Source organism: Balaenoptera borealis, assembly GCF_965194805.1.
Source record: "Balaenoptera borealis genome assembly, chromosome: 2".
NCBI lineage: Eukaryota > Metazoa > Chordata > Mammalia > Artiodactyla > Balaenopteridae > Balaenoptera > Balaenoptera borealis.
Window position 1 is genome coordinate 97710875 of NC_138867.1, and position 21341 is coordinate 97732215.

At 38.4% G+C, this 21341-nt stretch overlaps 2 long non-coding RNA genes across 2 annotated transcripts in view; one reads left to right on the top strand and one right to left on the bottom strand.

Annotated features, from left to right (window-relative positions):
• LOC309622622 overlaps positions 1 to 7968 on the top strand; it is a 38306-nt gene extending 30338 nt beyond the window's left edge. Inside the window, exon 2 of the long non-coding RNA XR_014241038.1 lies at positions 1782 to 7968. This is a non-coding gene — a long non-coding RNA (uncharacterized lncRNA). The remainder of the gene's footprint in view (positions 1 to 1781) is intronic.
• Positions 1 to 21341, bottom strand: part of LOC309622584 — a 1043817-nt gene that overhangs the window by 861411 nt on the left and 161065 nt on the right. The window lies entirely within an intron of this gene.

Here is a 21341-nt window from a genome sequence, read left to right on the forward strand (position 1 = left end):
TACTCTCTAGCAGAGTTGATGTGGGAATTAATTTAAATTAGATAATATTTGTAAATTAGTTGGCATATAGTTGATATTCAGCAAATGTTAACTGCTTATTCTAAAATCTTCATTGGGAATACAGAATACGCTTGGTGGGTGAGTGAATGGGGGTCTTTCAAGAAGTAGAGGCCACGATGGAATAAATACATAAGAGACTTCTTAAGGAAAATGCTTCTCAGAGAAGATGGAGTGGGGACAGGCTGGTGGAACCATCAGACCATGATGGAGGTCTGACCTCAAAGAAGGAGAGAAGGAAGAAAGGAAGGAAGGCTGGATGGAAGAGTTTTAGACCATCTTGCAGTTCTGAGGAAAGTTTGTCAGGGCTATCAAGAGCTGTGGAGCCAAGGTTGCCCATTTGAGGAGTCCCATGTCTCCTAGGAGCTGGTCTGCCTGAGTCTCCCTGCCAAGCTTGATTGTTGGCTGGGAGTAATGTGGGAAGCAGAGCCTTAGCACCTGGGAAGGTGAGATTTTCAGAGGGCAGCCCCTGGGGCCTCCCACTCAGAGATCAGAGAGGCACCTTCTTATAGCCACCACTTGTGAATATCAGACATTAATCAGTGTAATGTGTTACTCATTAATCTTGGAAGATTGAAATGAGAATTTTGGGAATAATTAGTCTATAAGTTAAATTTTTCCAGCATCCTTTATGCCTTCTTTCCCGTATCTACCCCACATTTCCCTCCCAGTTAAATCTTTACTGACTTGACCCTTAGTCTGCTCTTAGTCATGCCCTGAATCTCTTTTCTTCTGGCCTCTCTTCCCACTTAAATGCCGTGAGCTCTATAAATCCCTTAGAATAACATTAGGTTTTTCATAATCATTGACAAACTATCTCTTCTGTTTTTGTTTTTTTGGTTCTTTCTACTGATATTGTAAGATTCCTGACATGAGATAATCATCCTTTTGTCTCTGAGTAAGGGAGTCCCAGGAAAAGAAAACAGGAGAGAGCTGATGGGGATAATATCCAGGGACAAGAATCATCATGACTCTTTAATTATTGCCAAAAATATTCTTGCCTGTAGTTATGATAATGATGTTTTAAGTTCTGAGTATTAATAAGCTGATGAGATGGTATGATGCTTCAAGCTGTAGCCACTGGGCTTTTTTTTTTTTTTTTTTTTTGGTCATTACAAAAAGACACAGGAAGTACATATAAAGAGTCATAGAATGTTTTAGTGTGGGGCCATTATGAAATATTATACTGTCATTTTTGTAGTTAACAGAAATCACATGCTAATGTCCCATAACCAGAGCAAAAGATGATTGACAAACCTGTCATGCATACACATTTTTCTACCTTCTCTAGAGATTTAATACATTTCAGCAGTCATTGTAAATGTGTTAGAATTTATTCTTTGCAAAACCGTCAGAGTCAATGAGCTAATATCAAAGTTTATATTAACAAGTCAAAATAGTTCCAACCTTTAAATTGTTGACATGGAAACACATCTTTCTTCACCTTATCAGAACTCTGCACATGTGCCTATGTGGACTGGGCCCTGGATTAATCAGAAATATACTATTCGATTGTGCCTTCAAGTCAGCAAGTTAAGAAGGGAAGCATTATTATTCATATATTCCGTGTATCTACAGAAAACAATCAGTCTAATGGTGCCGCCATGTTGGCTGCTTTTCAGTCCTGTTTTATTAAACTGGAACAATCTTCACACAATCTGAATTTTTTCAGCTCCAGCACCAGAGTAATTAACAGATGTTTACTTTGAAAAAGAGATGCAAAGCTTTTTCTGTCAAAGTTATTTTTGAAAGTTGAAAATGTTTTTTGAATTTAGTTTACAGTATTAAAAAGAAAATAGGATGAGGAAAAAACTATATTCCAAACAGCTGATTCCTAAACCATGTTAGAGAAAGGCAGTTAAGGGGTTTGGGTTAACCATGTAGCATCAGGAGCACAAACATCCTGAACCATTGTGGTTCATGTTTGCTTTGTTGGAACTGTTAGACCAGTCATTTGGGAGAGGCTGAATCAGTTCATCTGGGTGGGTGCTTGGCTCTGATGGCCAGAGCGAGGATCCTAATGCCCGTATGTCACTCACCTGGATTGCTTCATCAAGATAATATTTTGGTGCAAAACCATGTTTGAGAAATAATCTGGTATAACTCAGTTGTATCAGAGTTTGGCCATTTCCAGATACCAATAAAGAAAGATAGGATACCTTCTTCCAAAGGAGGAGGGCAGATCAGGGATGGCTAATCTATTTACATATATCAGAATTCATTTTTGAGATTTTTCTCTTTAGTACTGCACCTAGGTGAGTATGAAATTTAAAACAGCATGGAGGAAACTTCTGGCATACTGCAGTGAAAAATAAACGAATTAATATTGTCTCCTTTGCAGATTTTTAGAAGTTTTGAATATTAGACTCACTGTGAGTCTAGCTCTAAGAATCTCATTTTTTTTCAGAACAGAACGTAATTTTTCTTTCTTTGAATTCTTAATACCATCAGGGGATTAGGTATTCTGGTGCCGACAATCCAAGTCAATGAACAAAAGAAAAGAGGATGGATGATTTTACTCAGGGCCCTAAGTGGGAGTGTGGTCCAGGACAACCTGTTTGAGCCTTGGAGTAAAGGGTGTCACAGGGCCTGCCAATTACATGATTAATCCCCTTGGGTTTCAATCTTTACTCATAAGTAAAAAGCTTCCTCGTCTGTATTTTGGTAGCATGTAGTTTCACAGTCATTCATGTATTCATTCACACATCCATCTCTCCATTCACTCCTTCAGTCAACCAATGCGTAGTTATGGAGCAGTTGCTATGTGTCAGGCACTATGTATACATTGGGGGTGCAACAGTTCCTGCTTTCATGGATCGTAGATGCTAATGGTAAGGGATCGGGGGGCAAGGGAGTGTTGACTCTCTCTGCCTCCTCTAACTGTATTGCCTCGTTTTAGAAGACAGGGTTCGTGTGTCCTCGGTGCCTGGCATAGGGGTAGGCATAGCAAAACTGTGTTGACTGGGATGTACTTGAAGCACCGCCATCTGTAGGTACTATTCCTTTCATTTGGAGCGTGGAAAGTCTATTTATTTAGATTCTTGCTAGCAGGCATAAGACAATCAATGTTATAGTAGTTGGCACAGATCACACTTCCCCCGTCACATTCCATCAACTCCTTCACACATCCACAGAGCTGGTGGCTAATTCAGAATTCATTCCTCATAAGCCCTTCTGTGTGAGCCCAAAGAGTCAAATATAGCCATCATGTGCTCCCACCAGCATTTTAGCAACTGGAACAAATCTGAGATGTTATTGTCAACTCTGGTAACAGCTCCTAGATTTTAATTAATTACATTAGGAATAAATCCTCATATAATTCTCTTGATTCCCATGGCATTTATTAAATTTGGGGGAAAGTGTGTAAATACCCCATCTTAGGCACATTTTTCCCCACTGGATTTGTGTGATTAATTTCATACTAATTAGTTCTCTCTTTGTGGTAAATTTTATTTTTGACATCAGAATTGTTGTTGGCCAACTAAAAGATGGCTGTCTGATTTTGTTTTGTGGGGTAGAACTGAAGAAGTAAAAGCATGTGAAGAATCATAGTAGAAGTCATTTTGTATTTGATGCTGGGTTTAAACCCTTCTGATGATTATTGCTGATAAGTAATATGGGTGAATATGGTTATATCTGTTCTATCAGAGATGCGATGCCATGAAAATCACCTTCTTTAGCAGCACGGCCTGACTCACAGGTCCTATTCCCTTAGCTAAGTCACCTCCATTTTCCTGAATATACCTTCTTTGAGTTTGTTCCTAAATGGCTTTAGTTCTGAGCCAGGAGGAGCAATGTGCATCAGAGAACTGTTAGTCCACCTGGGCAGAGAAAGGGCTCAGGGAAAGGAGTAAAGGTACAAATAAGAGAAGTATTTTTAGTGCTTCAGATATTCCTGTAGATATATGCACAAATCCAGGCGATAGAATATTATGCCCTGTGAGAGGAGTTAAGGTCCAGGTACAGCTCAGGGGCCCTTCATACTTTGATGCTCAGGGGTTCAGTCTCCTGGCTTCCCATCCTGGAGCACGTGGATTTCAACGAGCCAGACAGGGAAGCCTGAGAGTTGAACGGCCTGACATTGCTACAGATAGTTCCCATCTCTTTGGAGCAACTTAAGGCGAACTCAGAAGTCACAGAAGGGTCAGGGCTTGGTAAGTCAAATGGCTATAGCTATAGCAAGTGAGTGAGTGGAGCCTGAGAATGAGTATTGTGGTACCTGGGACCCAGATAGCAATGTTCATTTATAGTAGAGTACTATCCACCATATTGGCAACTAGATTTAGGGTTGCTAGGTCTGATTTTTCAGGATGTAAGAAATTCCAACTTTTATGTGAATCTCTGTTATTAGATGTTGGCCATAATTTTTAAAAACACACTGTTGTGGCACAAATAAAATACATATTTGAAATGCCAGGTTGCAAACTTGGTTTAAGAATTCAGATATATTTATAACCTTAGTGGTCTTGGCTCTTTGTTTTCTGGGAACATATATTTGATGGAACCAAGTACCTGGACCTCAATGATTATCTGAAGGGCAAAGACCACGCTTTCCTTTGGCAAAGGGAAAGCTGGACGCTGGTGCCAAAGATTCACATCCTACTTGAAGTAAAGCTACATTAGATTCCAAAAATATAATAGAATTTAACATGAAATCTTTTTAATCTCTGAGAAATTGGGGATCACAGAACTCTGTGATGGAACCAATTGTCTGAACCTGAGCTTGGCAGATTACAGGTGACTGTAGATTGCCAATCTTCCACTGAGATGCCAGTTAACCACCTACCCATGCATGGCCTTAATAGTTCATAAAATCCTTCCGTATGCATCATTTTATTAGTTTCTCATCTACAAGGGTAAACATTTTTTCTTTACTACAAATAAGTAAACTGAAGCTCACAAAAGTGAAGTGATGAAGTAAGTTGATATGGCTGGTAAGTAATGACTTGGAAAGCCAAGGGGCTTTCCATCAAAGCAACCAACCTCTTCCTGCATGGCCATACTTACGTGGTTCAGTTCTCTTCTGCCAAATCCCTACTAGGTATTGCAAAGGAAAACCATGCAGTGACATAGCTCCAGAGACCCTGACTTATGAAACATGAGTATTTCTCCTAGCCAGATTACTATTTTTCACAACTATTACCATATGTGTCCACTGGCAGAGTATAAAATTAAAAGTTAGATTATTAATAAAAAGCAAAGTCAGTCAATGACAGACCCTAATTTTACTAATATTTCACAGAATATATGATGTTGAAATTACACTAATATAAACACTGATATTAATATCATCATTGATTAGGGAGCCATTTCATAGTTAAGTCAATATATCATTTTGGCAAAAAGGTAATTAAATCGTAAGATCTTCTACTAGAGAAATTTCTTACTTTATATCTTTTAAGTTTCTTCAAGTTTGCAAAGGCATATTAGCATTACCATTTTCTTCTAGCTGTTTTCAAACCTTAATGTGCATGTATATCAACAAGGGATCTTGTTGAAATACAGAATCTGATGAGTAGATCTGAGGTGGGACCTGAGAGGCTACATTTCTTTCTTTTTTAAATTTTAATTTAAAACATTTTTTTAGATTTAATTTTTATTTTATATTGGAGTATAGTTGATTTACAATATTGTGTTAGTTTCAGGTGTACAGCAAAGTGATTCAGTTATATATATATATATACATATATCTATTCTTTTTCAGATTTTTTCCCATATAGGTTATTACAGAATATTGAGTAGAGTTCCTTGTGCTATACAGTAGGTCCTTGTTTATCTATTTTACATATAGTAGTGTGTATAAGTTAATCCCAAGCTCATAATTTATTTCTCGCCACCCCCCCAGCTTTCCCCTTTGGTAACCATAAGTTCGTTTTCAAAGTCTGTGATTCTATTTCTGTTTTGTAAATACGTTCATTTGTACCATTTTTTTTTTTAGATTCCACATGTAAGTGATATCATATGATATTTGTCTTTCTCTGTCTGACTTACTTCACTCAGCATGATAATCTCTAGGTCCATCCATGTTGCCGCAAATGGCATTATTTCATTCTTTTTTATGGCTGACTAATATTCCATTGTATATATGTACTGCATCTTCTTTATCCATTCCTCTGTCGGTAGACATTTAGGTTGCTTCCATGCCTTGGCTGTCGTAAATCATGATACAATGAACATTGGGATACATGTGTCTTTTCGTAGTATGGTTTTCTCTGGATATATGCTCAGGAGTGGGATTGCTGGATCATATATTAGCTCTTTTTTAGTTTTTTGATGAACCTCCATACTGTTCTCCATAGTGGTTGTACCAATTTACATTCCCACCAACATATAGGAGGGTTCCCTTTTGAGAGGCTTCATTTGTAATAAGCCTCTGGGTATTGCTACTGCTGCCACTGGAAAGACCACGCCAGGAATGACAGAGTGTCATAGCTTTCTAGGGCAGGCTAATAACTTTTGAGGCACCCTTTCTCACGTTACATGTGGAAATTTACCATCTCTTTTAAGTAAATGGTTGAACGTGAAATCCTCTCAAGAGTTTTTGTTTTGTTGTTTGCATGTGTATTGTAATAATGCATAACTTCAATCAAGATGTGTTTGTAGTATTTATACTTGTTATACACCAAATCAGCTGACAGCTCATCTCACCATTTCTATGAATGTCTTAAGCGGCATGTGACTCACATTCTCTAATTTCTTACCTGCAAAAATGTTTTTTGTTGTTGTTTTGAACTGTTCATTCCAAAACTTCAGGCCATTTTGCCTTGCCTTAGCATTTTCTCCCAGGGTAAGGAAGTCCCTGTTTCATGTATATGGTTACTTGAAAACCTTTGTGGACAGCATGCAATCATGTTGCCTGCTGGGTCTCCTCTTTTCTAGGCCATGTAAAGATTGAGCTGCAGTCCCCTCTCCTGCTTTATACTCCGAGTCCTTGTTACATGTTTTCAGTCCTTTTTGTATTTTTATACCAGTTCCCTGTTTCCTCCCAAACTGGGGAGTGGGAAAAGTGAAGAGAATGTTGTGTGTAATTGAAACTGTGCCGATGTAGTCCTTGGAAGGACTTTTCCTCAGGGAACTGAGGCATGGTGGGAAATGAAGCAGTAATTGAGTAGAGAGAGCTCTGTCTTTGTGTAGCCTAGCTACACAAAGTACTACCCACATTGAGTACCACATTGACTGTCCACATTCCCAGAAAGCATGCAGTTGACTCTTTGTACATAAAGACATCTATTTTATTGACTACTTTTCCACTAAGATTCTTTAGGACCTTAAAATCTCTCTCAGCCTATTTTGAATAAGAAGTAAACACAAGTTTCAATGTTTGTATGTCCTTTACTTGTACATATATAAGATAAAACCTAGTACAAAATGTCATATATATTAGTCAAGGGTCAACTAGAGAAACAGAACTAGTAGGAGATACATACAAGGACATTTTTGGCAAGCAGTTGGCTTACGTGATTGTGATGGCTGGCTCGGCAAGTCTGGAATCTATAGGTCAGGATGTCTGGAAGGGCAGTTTGAAAACTCTTAGGCATGAGCTGAGACTACAGTTCACAGGTGGAATTTCTTCTACAGGGAAGCCTCAGTTCTACTCTTAAAGCTTTTCACCGATTGGATCAGGTCCAGCCAGATGATCTAAAGTAATCTTCCTTACCTACAGTCAACTGATTATAAATTTGAATCACATTTACAAAATACCTTCACAGCAGCACCTAGATTAGTGTTTGATTGAATAACTGGACACTATTGTCTCACCAGGCTGACACAGAAAACTGGCAATTACATGATACATACAACTTTTTGCTAAGTTTCTGTAATCTAATGTGTCAAGTCACTTATCTGCCTATGGGGAGAAACTAAAATAGTCTGATATAGAGTAAGGACACCTTTCCTTTTGCTAAATGATGATTATGCTTCTCTTTCTGTAGTTGAACTCATTCACACGTAAGTACCCCTGCCCATTTGTTCAGAGAATTCCAACCTATGCACAGTGGTGGGGTTACTGGCTTCTTAGTGGCCAGAGGTATAGGTCATGGCAACAGGTAAAACCATGAAACAGGAGATGTTTCTCAGACTTTAGTCACCTTTGTCTAGTCGTCATGATTTTTAAAAGTCTACATGCCATTTCTATTTATTTCCAAATACATTATCTGTCTTTCCTGTTTGGGCGACATGGCAGATTGAGGTATTGTTGAACATCATCTCACTAAAAAAGCACAAAATTACATTGAAAAATAACCAGATTTGAAAGAAACAAAGGGTTTCATGGCCTGAGCATCAAGCATGTGACTTGATCCTGGGGAAGTTCAGAGTATATTAACTCTAAATATGAGTTCTAAGAGCAAGAGACTGAGGATTTATCCTTAGAGGGATAGCAGGTGTGGTTTTGGATTGGCAGGAGGCAGAAAGCTTGACTGAGACCCTTTTCTAAAGATGGAATCCTAGAAGAGCTGCCCATTTAGTATAAGAAAAAGGTCTCCAACAGGCTAAGGGAAGGAACAAGAAGGCTGGAGGAAAAAAAGATGGAGAAAAAAATCTCCCATGGGAAGTCAAAATTCAAGCTTTTTGTTACACATAGACATGGAATTCAAACGTATATTTTTTACTCGATATGACCAGTGTCAAATCTGGTCCCACATTGATGAAATGTGGAACATGGTGAAAGCAAACACAGAACCGCTCTGGAAGGACACTTTTACAACACAGGGCACACAGGAATTTTCTGGGGGGAGCGTGAGTCCAGGAGCACATAACAGTGACGATGACCTCACAATGGGAACAAAAGGTACATACAAACCATGTGAGGAATGCATGCCATGAAGAAGATTCAGAAGACAAAACATCCCAAGAGCTTGAGTAAAGCAATCTAACACTTCAAAATAAGTTAAATTGATTAAAGAGATAAAAGTAGGAATACAAACTACAATGAAAGAACTATAGACTGTTGGGGGGAAAACAGGTTTGTAAAAGATATGTAAAGAACTCCCAGAAACTAAAAAAGGGGCATTAAAATTTTAAAAATTAGTGGATAATTAAAAGTTGCCAAGATTTTAATGTTCCAGTGGTTTTCCTGTGTAGAGTGGGGGTATTTACTACTACTTTTTTGTTGTTTAATGTTCAAAATATGAAGATTTTAAATCGATCAAGCACAGAAACCTAAATATTTAAACTCTGCTAATGATTGAAATGGGGACATTTGAAAAACTCTTAGGCGTGCAAACATCCGTTTCAATCAAATTTTCCAAACCTTAAAAAAAATTCACAAATGAAATATGTCACGTTCCCTTCAGTGCTTCAGACATTTTATAAACAACACATAGACATACTCTTTTTTTTTTTTTTAACATCTTTATTGGAGTATAATTGCTTTACAATGGTGTGTTAGTTTCTGCTTTATAACAAAGTGAATCAGCTATACATATACATATGTTCCCATATCTCTTCCCTCTTGCATCTCCCTCCCTCCCACCCTCCCTATCCCACCCCTCTAGGTGGTCACAAAGCACAGAGCTGATCTCCCTGTGCTATGCGGTTGCTTCCCACTGGCTATCTATTTTACATTTGGTAGTGTATATATGTCTATGCCACTCTCTCACTTTGTCACATCTTCCCCTTCCCCCTCCCCATATCCTCAAGTCCATTCTCTAGTAGGTCTGTGTCTTTATTCCTGTCTTGCCACTAGGTTCTTCATGACCTTTTTTTTTTTTTTTTTTTTTTTAACTTAGAGAAAGAGAAAAACAAATACAGTAGACATACTCTTGACTAATGATTACAGAACACAGTGAGCATCTTGGAACTTCACTCGTGTGATTAAGTTATGTTATATAACAAAGGTGAAGGGCTTTTGCAGTTGTAATTGGGCCCTAAATCAGTTGCTTTTGAGTTAATGAAAAAAGAGTTTATCCTGGTTGGGCTAGACTTAATTAAGTGAAAGCACATAAAAGGGGAACAGTGCCCTTCCTGAAGAGCGAGAAATTTTCCTGCTAGAGGCAAATGGCTAAGTTGTGAGCTCTCTCCATTTGTCACGGAGCTATGAACAGCCTTGGGGCCTACGGGTGGACTCTAGCTGAAAGCTAGTAAGAAAATGAGGACTCAGCTCTATAGCTGTATGGAGAGGAATTCTAGCAACCAACTGAGGGAGCTTGGGAGTAGATCTTGCCATCAAGCCTTTAAGGAGACCTGAGTCAGTCACACCTGGATTGCAGCCTGGAAAGAACCTGGAACAGAGAACCCAGTAAAGCCGTGCCTGGACTCCTGAACCAGAGAAACTGTAAGATAATACAAATATGCTGTTTTAAGCCACTAAACTTGTGACAATGTGTTACACAACAGTGGTAAACTAATACACTCTCATTGATAGTGTTTATGCCAATCATATGGGCACAGTGGGACATCCCCTCTAAAGTAAACAACAAGTTGTTAGATCTTCTACCTTTTGGACCTCTTTGGGTGATGGAGTCAGCCTATGCCATACTTGAGATTGCTGCTCTAATCCATTCCTGTGTGACTCTCAAGGCTAACAGATTAGAGTAGGGCTGGATCAAGAGGTTTCTGCAGCAGGTGCAAGTTGTTGCTCTGCTGCTCAGTTTGTATCACCCAGCAGATCTAATGGCATTGAAGTTCAAGGTATGCGCTATGCATAAAAATGCCATGAGGTGTCTCTGGAAAATGTCCATAGGAAAATTCTGGAGCAAGTTCGTGCCTTCTGCAGAAAATAAGTACTCTGGGTTAAAAACACTCTTCCTGGTATGCTTCACCCTAGTAGAGACTGAGGGCCTGACTCAGAGGCTACCCATTGTCTATGCAGCCAGAATTACCCATCAGGAACTGTGTATTATCAGATGCACCGAGTCATGAGATCAGGCAAGGCAATGGCAATCCAATGAATGATGAAAATGGCATACTTGGGATCAAGCCTGGGTAGAATCAGAAGACGCTAACAAATCACATAAATAGCTGAGCCAGAACTGTATGTTCCCCACTTGTATTAGACCAAGCCCTCTTTATCAGCCCACAGTATGGCTTTATAAGGGTTTTTCTATAAGCAACTCATAAAGGGGAAAACTCAGGACTGGTGCCAGCCTGGAATGAACCACTGTTGCATCACAGTTCCCCCTTAAGGCCAGTGCTGTAGGACAGTGTAAATGAAAACCTTCGTATCAGGCAGAGATGTGAACAAACACTTGGTCATTCACTTTATTTGGAGAGAGAATTGACTGGAGATGTAAACATATACTGAAATCCTGGGAAATGGCAAATAGTTTGTCCAGCTGGTTAAGGAATTCTAGAAAAGCAGCCTGAGGTTGGGCTGATTGGATTGGCATGAAATATATGAATCTTTGTGTTTCATCTTAGAGGATACTCTCAGAGAACAAGTGTGCAGGGTGGCTCATTCTATGGATGTCAAACATCTTCTCTCTTCATTCATTCCTGTACCACAGTGGGCACAGAGACAGTGGCATTGATGGTAGGAATGGAGGCTATTCATGTACTGAACAATAAGGGTTTCCTCTCACCGAGGTTGATGTAGCTATTGCCACTGCTAAATGTCCTAGTGGCCAACAGCAGATATATACTGTATCCTTCATCTGTCACCAATCTTTGGGTAGACCAGACAGCTACCTGGAGTAGGGTTTCCAGAGATAGCAAATAAAAATAAAGGATGCCTAGTTAAATTTGAATTTCAGATAAATAATGTTATTTTTTAGTATAGCATTTTGGGACATACTCATACCAAAAGTTATTCATGTTTATCTGATATTTCCATTTAAATTGGGGTCTTATTTTATCTGGCAAACCTAACCAAGAGGCTAATCAATTAAACCAGATTCCTTCCATTTATAAGCAAGAGGGAAAGCAAAGAATGGCTTTACTGGAATCAGTATCTGTTCTGGATATTAGTTGGATTTTCCTGCAAAGAGTGTGTACAGAATGCCTCATTTATCAGCAGGTATCCCACACAATATTGTCTTGGATTGATAAACACATTTTATAGCAGAGGAGGTATGAGAATAACTGTGGGATACACTGGCCTTATCTGTACTCTATCTCCAGTAAGCAGCCAGACTAATAGAATGGCTTATTAATATCTTATCTAAGGTACTAGTTGGGTAATAATAATGTGGAGAGTTGAGGCCCTGTCTTGTCAGAATTTGGATATTCATTAAACCTGCCGTCTTAGCTGTGGGAAAAAAATTATTTAATAAAATTTCATCTCTCTTCCCTCCCTCCGTCCCTCCCTCCCTCCTTTCCTTCCTTCCTTTCTTTTTTCTACTAAATTCCATTTATTATTTATTGATTTACTTTTATATTAAAAATTTTAAGTATAGTTGATTTACAATGTTATATTAGTTTCAGGTGTACAACATAGTGATTTGATATTTTTTTTAGGTTATACTCCATTAAAAGTTATTATAAAATATTGGTTATATTCCCTGTGCTGTACATACTATCCTTGTATCTTATTTATTTTCTACCTTGTAGTTTGTACCTCTTAATCCCTTTCCCCTATCTTGCACCTCCCCCCACTCCTTTCCTCACTGTAACCACTAGTTCTATGTATGAGACTATTTCTATTTGTTTGTTCATTTATTTTATTTCTGAGATTGCACATATAAATGAAAGCATATGGTATGTCTTTCTCTGTCTGACTTATTTCACTAAGCATAATACCCTCCAACTCTATCCATGTTGTTACAAGTGGCAAAATTTCATTCTTTTTTGTGACTGGGTAACATTTCATTGTGTGTGTGTGTTTGTGTATCTACATATACACAAACACACACACACACACCCCACAGCTTTTTTAAATTTTTTTATTTTAAAAATTTTTTATTTTTTATAATTGCTTTACAGTGGTGTGTTAGTTTCTGCTTTATAACAAAGTGAATCAGCTATACATATACATATATCCCCATATCTTCTCCCTCTTGCATCTCTATCGCATCCACCCTCCCTATCCCACCACTCTAGGTGGTCACAAAGCACCGAGCTGATCTCCTTATGCTAGGTGGCTGCTTCCCACTAGCTATCTGTTTTACGTTTGGTAGTGTATATATGTCCATGCCACTCTCTCACTTTGTCCCAGCTTACCCTTCCCCCACTCCCTGTGTCCAAGTCCATTCTCTAGTAGGTCTGTGTCTTTATTCCCGTCCTGCCCCTAGGTTCTTCATGACCTTTTTTTTTTTTTTTTTTTAGTTTCCATACATATGTGTTAGCATACTGTATTTGATTTTCTCTTACTGACTTACTTCACTCTGTATGACAGACTCTAGGTCCATCCACCTCACTACAAATAACTCAATTTCATTTCTCTTTATGACCAAGTAATATTCCATTGTATATATGTGCCATATCTTCTTTATCCATTCATCTGTCGATGGACACAAGTTGGTTCCATGTCCTGGCTATTGTAAGTAGTGCTGCAATGAACATTGTGGTACAGGACTCTTTTTGAATTATGGTTTTCTCAGGGTATATTATATGACCAGTAGTGGGATTGCCGGGTCATATGGTAGTTCTGTTTTTAGTTTTTTAAGGAACCTCCATATTGTTCTCCATAGTGGCTGTATTAATTTACATTCCCACCATCAGTGCAAGAGGGTTCCCTTTTCTCCACACCCTCTCCAGCATTTATTGTTTGTAGATTTTTTGATGATGGCCATTCTGACTAGTGTGAGAGGATATCTCATTGTAGTTTTGATTTGCATTTCTCTAATGATTAATGATGTTGAGCATCCTTTCATGTGTTTGTTGGCAATCTGTATATCTTCTTTGGAGAAATGTCTATTTAGGTCTTCTGCCCATGTTTGGATTGGGTTGTTTGTTTCTTTGATATTGAGCTGCATGAGCTACTTGTAAATTTTGGAGATTAATCCTTTGTCAGTTGCTTCATTTGCAAATATTTTCTTCCATTCTGAGGGTTGTCTTTTCGTCTTGTTTATGGTTTCCTTTTCTGTGCAAAAGCTTTTAAGTTTCATTAGGTCCTTTTTCCTTATTTTTGTTTTTATTTCCATTTCTCTAGGAGGTAGGTCAAAAAGGATCTTGCTGTGATTTATGTCATAGAGTGTTCTGCCTATGTTTTCCTCTAAGAGTTTTATAGTGTCTAGAGTTATATTTATGTCTTTAATCCATTTTGAGTTTATTTTTGTGTATGGTGTTAGGGAGTGTTCTAATCTCATTCTTTTACATATAGCTGTCCAGTTTTCCCAGCACCACTTACTGAAGAGGCTGTCTTTTCTCCATTGTATATTCTTGCTTCCTTTGTCAAAAATAAGGTGACCATATGTGCATGGGTTTATCTCTGGGCTTTGTATCCTGTTCCATTGATCTATATTTCTGTTTTTGTGCCAGTACCATACTGTCATGTTTACTGTAGCTTTGTAATATAGTCTGTAGTATAATCAGGGAGCCTGATTCCTCCAGCTCCGTTTTTCTTTCTCAAGATTGCTTTGGCTATTCGGGGTCTTTTGTGTTTCCATACAAATTGTGAAATTTTTTGTTCTAGTTCTGTGAAAAATGCCAGTGGTAGTTTGATAGGGGTTGCACTGAATCTGTAGATTGCTTTGGGTAGTATAGTCATTTTCACAATGTTGATTATTCCAATCCAAGAACATGGTATATCTCTCCATCTGTATGTATCATCTTTAATTTCTTTCATCAGTGTCTTATAGTTTTCTGCATACAGGTCTTTTGTCTCCTTAGGTAGGTTTATTCCTAGGTATTTTATTCTTTTTGTTGCAATGGTAAATGGGAGTGTTTCCTTAATTTTCTTTCAGATTTTTCATCATTAGTGTATAGGAATGCAAGAGATTTCTGTGCATTCATTTTGTATCTTGCTACTTTACCAAATTCATTGATTAGCTCTAGTAGTTTCCTGATAGCATCTTTAGGATTGTGTATGTATAGTATCGTGTCATCTGAAAACAGTGACAGCTTTACTTCTTCTTTTCTGATTAGGATTCCTTTTAATTCTTTTTCTTCTCTGATTGCTGTGGCTAAAACTTCCAAAACAATGTTGAATAATAATTGTGAGAGTGGGCAACCTTGTCTTGTTCCTGATCTTAGTGGAAATGGTTTCAGTTTTTCAAAATTGAGGGTGATGCTGGCTGTGGGTTTGTCATATGGCCTTTGTTATGTTGAGGTAAGTTCCCTCTATGCCTACTTTCTGGAGGGTTTTTTATCATAAATGGTTGTTGAATTTTGTCAAAAGATTTTCTGCATCTTTTGAGATGATCATATGGTTTTTATGCTTCAATTTGTTAATATGGTGTATCACATTGATTGATTTGCATATATTGAAGAATCCTTGCATTCCTGGGATAAACCCCACTTGATGGTGGTGTATGATCCTTTTAATGTGCTGTTGGATTCTGTTTGCTAGTATTTTGTTGAGGATTTTTGCATCTGTGTTTATCAGTGATATTGGCCTGTAGTTTTTTTTCTTTGTGACATCTTTGTCTGGTTTTGGTATCAGGGTGATGGTGGCCTCATAGAATGAGTTTGGGAGTCTTCCTCCCTCTGCTATATTTTGGAAGAGTTTGAGAAGGATATGTGTTAGCACTTCTCTAAATGTTTGATAGAATTCGCCTGTGAAGCCATCTGGTCCTGGGCTTTGGTTTGTTGGAAGATTTTTAATCACAGTCTCAATTTCAGTGCTTGTGATTGGTCTGTTTATATTTTCTATTTCTTCCTGGTTCAGTCTCGGAAGGTTGTGCTTTTCTATGAATTTGTCCATTTCTTCCAGGTTGTCCATTTTATTGGCGTATAGTTGCTTGTAGTAATGTCTCATGATCCTTTGTATTTCTGCAGTGTCAGTTGTTACTTCTCCTTTTTCATTTCTAATTCTGTTGATTTGAGTCTTCTCCCTTTTTTCCTTGATGAGTCTGGCTAATGGCTTAATCAATTTTGTTTATCTTTTCAAAGAACCGGCTTTTAGTTTTATTGATCTTTGGTATCCTTTCCTTCATTTCTGTTTCATTTATTTCTGATCTGATCTTTATGATTTCTTTCCTTCTGCTAACTTTGGGGTTTTTTGGTTCTACTTTCTCTAATTGCTTTAGGTGTAAGGTTACGTTGTTTATTTGAGATGTTTCTTGTTTTTTAACGTAGAATTGTATTGCTATAAACTTTACCCTTAGAACTGCTTTTGCTGCATCCCGTAGGTTTTGGGTCAACGTGTTTTCATTGTCATTTGTTTCCAGGTATTTTTTGATTTCCTCTTTGATTTCTTCAGTGATCTCTTGGTTATTAACTAGTGTATTGTTTAGCCTCCATGTATTTGTATTTTTAAAAGATTTTTTCCTGTAATTGATATCTAGTCTCATAACATTGCGGTCAGAAAATATAATTGATATGATTTCAATTTTCTTAAATTTACCAAGGCTTGATTTGTGGCCCACGGTATGATCTGTCCTGGAGAATGTTCCATGAGCACTTGAGAAGAAAGTGTATTCTGTTGTTTTTGGATGGCATGTCCTATAAATATCAATTAAATCCATCTTGTTTAATGTATCATTTAAAGCTTCTGTTTCCTTATTTATTTTCCTTTTGGATGACCTGTCCATTGGTGAAAGTGGGGTGTTAACGTCCCCTACAATTATTGTGTTACTGTCGGTTTCTCCTTTGATGGCTGTTAATATTTGCCTTATGTATTGAGGTGCTTCTATGTTGGGTGCATAAATATTTACAATTGTTATATCTTCTTCTTGGATTGATCCCTTGATCATTATTTAGTGTCCTTCTTTGTCTCTTGTAATAGTCTTTGTTTTAAAGTCTATTTTGTCTGATATGAGAATTGCTACTCAGCTTTCTTTTGATTTCCATTTGCATGGAATATCATTTTCCATCCCCACACTTTCAGTCTTTATGTGTCCCTAGGTCTGAAGTGGGTCTCTTTTAGACAGCATATAAACAGGTCTTGTTTTTATGTCCATTCAGCCAGTCTTTGTCTTTTGGTTGAAGCATTTAATCCATTTATATTTACGGTAATTATCGATATGTATGTTCCTATGACCATTTTCTTAATTGTTTTGGGTTTGTTATTGTAGGTCTTTTCCTTCTCTTGTGTTTCCTGCCTAGAGAAATTCCTTTAGCATTTGTTGTAAAGCTGATTTCGTGGTGCTGAATTCTCTTAGCTTTTGCTTGTCTGTGAAGGTTTTAATTTCTCTGTCAAATGTGAATGAGATCCTTCCTGGGTAAAGTAATCTTGGTTGTAGGTTTTTCCTTTACATCACTTTAAATATGTCCTGTCACTCCCTTTGGGCTTGCAGAGTTTGTGCTGAAAGATCAGCTGTTAACCTTATGGGGATTCTCTTGTATATTATTTGTTGTTTTTCTCTTGCTGCTTTTAATATTTTTTCTTTGTATTTAATTTTTGATAGTTTGATTAATATGTGTCTTTGCATGTTTCTCTTTTGATTTATTCTGTATGGGACTCCCTGCACTTCCTGGACTTAATTAACTAAATTCTTTCCCATATTAGGGAAATTTTCACCTGTAATCTCTTCAAATATTTTCCCAGTCCCTTTCTTTTTCTCTTCTTTTCTGGGACCCATATAATTCAAATGTTGATGCATTTAATGTTGTCCCAGAGGTCTCTGAGACTGTCCTCAATTCTTTTCATTCTTTTTTCTTTATTCTGCTCTATGGTATTTATTTCCACTCTTATCTTCTGGGTCACTTATCCATTCTTCTGCCTCAGTTATTCTGCTATTGATGCCTTGTAGAGAATTTTTAATTTCATTTTTTGTGTCATTCATCATTATTTGTTTGCTCTTTAGTTCTTCTAGGTCCTTGTTAAACGTTTCTTGTGTTTTCTCCATTCTATTGCCAAGATTTTGTATTATCTTTACTATCATTATTCTGAATTCTTTTTCAGGTAGACTGCCTATTTCTTCTTCATTTCTTTGGTGTGGTGGGTTTTTACTTTGCTCCTTCATCTGCTGTGTGTTTCTCTGTCTTCTTATTTTGCTTAACTTAACTGTGTTTTGGGTCTCCTTTTTGCAGGCTGCAGGTTTGTACTTCCCATTGTTTTTGGTGAGTTCCCCCAGTGGCTAAGGTTGGTTCAGTGGGTTGTGTGGGCTTCCTGGTGGTAGGGACTAGTGCCTGTGTTCTGGTGGATGAGGCCGAATCTTGTCTTTCTGTTGGGCAGGACCATGTCCAGTGGTGTGTTTTGGGGTGTCTGTGACCTTATTATGATTTTAGGCAGCCTCTCTGCTAATGGGTGGGGTTGTGTTCCTGTCTTGCTAGTTGTTTGGCATAGGGTGTCCAGCACTGTAGCTTGCTGGTCGTTGAGTGGAGCTGGGTCTTGGCGTTGGGATGGAGATCTCTGGGAGATTTTCACCATTTGATATTATGTGGAGCCAGGAGGTCTCTGGTGGACCAATGTCCTGAACTCGGGTCTCCCACCTCAGAGGCACAGGCCTGACACCTGGCTGGAGCACCAAGACTCTTTCATCCACATGACTCAGAATGAAAGGGAGAAAAAAACAAAGAAAGAACGAAGAAAAGAAAATAGAATAAAGTTATTAAAATAAAAAATAAAAAATAATTATTAAAATTAAAAAATTTAAAAGTAATAAAAATAAGAACAAAAGAAAGAAGAGAGCAACCAAACCAAAAAACAAATCCACCAATGATAACGAGAGCCAAAAACTATACTAAAAACAAAACAAAACAAAACAAAACTGGACGGAGAGGACCCTAGGACAAATGGTAAAAGCAAAGCTATACAGACAATATCACACACAGAAGCATATACATACACACTCAGAAAAAGAGAAAAAGGAAAAAAAATATATATATCATTGCTCCCAATGTCCACCGCCTCAATTTTGGAATGATTCGTTGTCTATTCAGGTATTCCACAGATGCAGGGTACATCAAGTTGATTGTGGATATTTAATCTGCTGCTCCTGAGGCTGCTGAGAGAGATTTCCCTTTCTCTTGTTTGTTCACACAGCTCCTGGGGTTCAGCTTTGGATTTGGCCCCGCCTCTGCATGTAGGTTGCCTGAGGGCATCTATTCTTTGCCCAGACAAGACAGGGTTAGAGTAGCAGCTGATTCAGGGGCTCTGGCTCACTCAGGCCAGGGAGAGGTAGGGGTACAGAGTGCGGGGGGAGACTGTAGAGGCTTGCATGACGTTGCACCAGCCTGAGGAATGCCATGTTCCCCAGGGGAAGTTGTCCCTGGATCACGGGACCCTGGCAGTGGCCTCTCCACAGGAGACGTGCACAGGCTCCCAGGTGGGGAGGTGTGGCTAGTGACTTGTGCTTGCAGACAGGCTTCCTGGTGGCTGCAGCAGCCTTAGCATCTCATGCCCGTCTCTGGGGTCCACTCTGATAGCCACAGCTCGTGCCCATTTCTGGAGCTCATTTAGGCAGCACTCTAAATCTCCTCTCCTCGTGTACCATGAAACAAAGAGGCAAAAAAAGTCTGTTGCTTCTTCGACAGCCCCAGACCTTTTCCTGGACTCCCTCCCGGCTAGCTGTGGCACATTAGCCCCCTTCAGGCTGTGTTCATGCAGCCAACCCCAGTCCTCTCCCTGGGTTCTGACCTCCGAAGCCCGAGCCTCAGCTCCAAGCCCCCACCCACCCCAGCAGGTGAGCAGACAAGCCTCTCATGCTGGTGAGTGCTGTTCGGCACCAATCTTCCATGCGGGGATCTCTCTGCTTTGCCCTCCGCACCCCTGTTGCCGCGCTCTCCTCTGTGGCTCAAAAGCTTCCCCTTCCGCCACCCACAGTCTCCACCTGCGAAGGGGCTTCGCAATGTGTGGAAACCTTTCCTCCTTCACAGCTCCCTCCCAGTGGTGCAGGTCCCATTCCTATTCTTTTGTCTCTGTTTTTTCTTTTTTCTTTTGCCCTACCCAGGTATGTGGGGATTTTCTTGTCTTTTGGGAGGTCTGAGTTCTTCTGCCAGTGTTCAGTAGGTGTTCTGTAGGGGTTGTTCCACATGTAGATGTATTTCTGATGTATTTGTGGGGAGGAAGGTGATCTCCACATCTTACTCTTCTGCCATCTTACCACAGCTTCTTTATCCTATTCATGGGGACTTAGGTTGCTTCCATACCTTGACTATTGTAAATAATGCTGCTGTGTACATTGAAATGCATATATCTTTTCAAATTACTGTTTTCATTTTTTTTAGATATGTATCCAGCAGTAGACTTGCTGGATCATATGGTAGTTTTATTTTCACTTTTTTGAGAAACCTCCGTATTGTTTTCCATAGTAGGCTATAAAAATTTACATTCATAAGAACAGTATACTAGGATTTTCATTTCTGCACATCCTGGCCAACATTTATTATTTGTTGTCTTTTGATGATAGCACCTTACACCTGTCAGAATGGCTATCTCATTGCAGTTTTGATTTGCATTTTCCTGATGATTAGTGATGGATAGCATTTTTCTTAGGCCTGTTGGTTATCTGTATGTCTTCTTTGGAAAAATGTCTATTCAGATTTTCTTTCCATTTTTTAATCATGTTGTTGGTTTTTTTTCTATATTGACTTGTATCAGCTCTTTATATATTTTGGATATTAATGCTTTATCATTTTCAAATGTCTTCTTCCATTCAGTAGGTTGACTTTTCATTTTGTCTGTGTTTTCCTTTGCTGTGTAAAAGCTTTTAAGTTTAATTAAGTCCCATTTGTTTATTTTTGCTTTTGTTTTCATTGCCTGAGGAGATAGATCAAAAAAAAAATATTGCTAAGACTTAAGTCAGAGAGTGTACTGCTTATGTTTTCATCTAGAAGTTTTGTGGTTTCAGGTCTTATATGTAAGTCTTTAATCCAATTTGAGTTTTTTTTTTATATGGTGTAAAAAATGTTCTAATTTCATTCCTTTACATGTAGCTGTCCACTTTTCCCAGCACTACTTATTGAAGAGACTGTCTTTTCCCCATTGTGTATTTTTGCCCTGTTATCTTAGATTACTTGACCATTTGTGCCTAGGTTTATTTCTGGGTTCTCCATTCTGTTCTGTTGATCTATGTGTCTATTTTTGTGCCAGTACACTAGTGTTTTGATGACTGTAGTATAGTCTGAAGTCAGGGAGCATGATGCCTCCAGCTTTCTTCTTTTTTTCTTAGTGTTTCTTTGGCTATTCAGAATCTTTTGTGGTTCATACAGATTTTAGGATTACTTTTTCTAGTTCCTGGAAAATGTCATGGGTACTTGATAGGGCTTCCATTAAATCTGTACATTGCTTTGGGAAGTATGGCCATTTTAACACTGTTAATTCTTCCAATCCATGAACATGAGATATCTTTCCATTTCTTTGT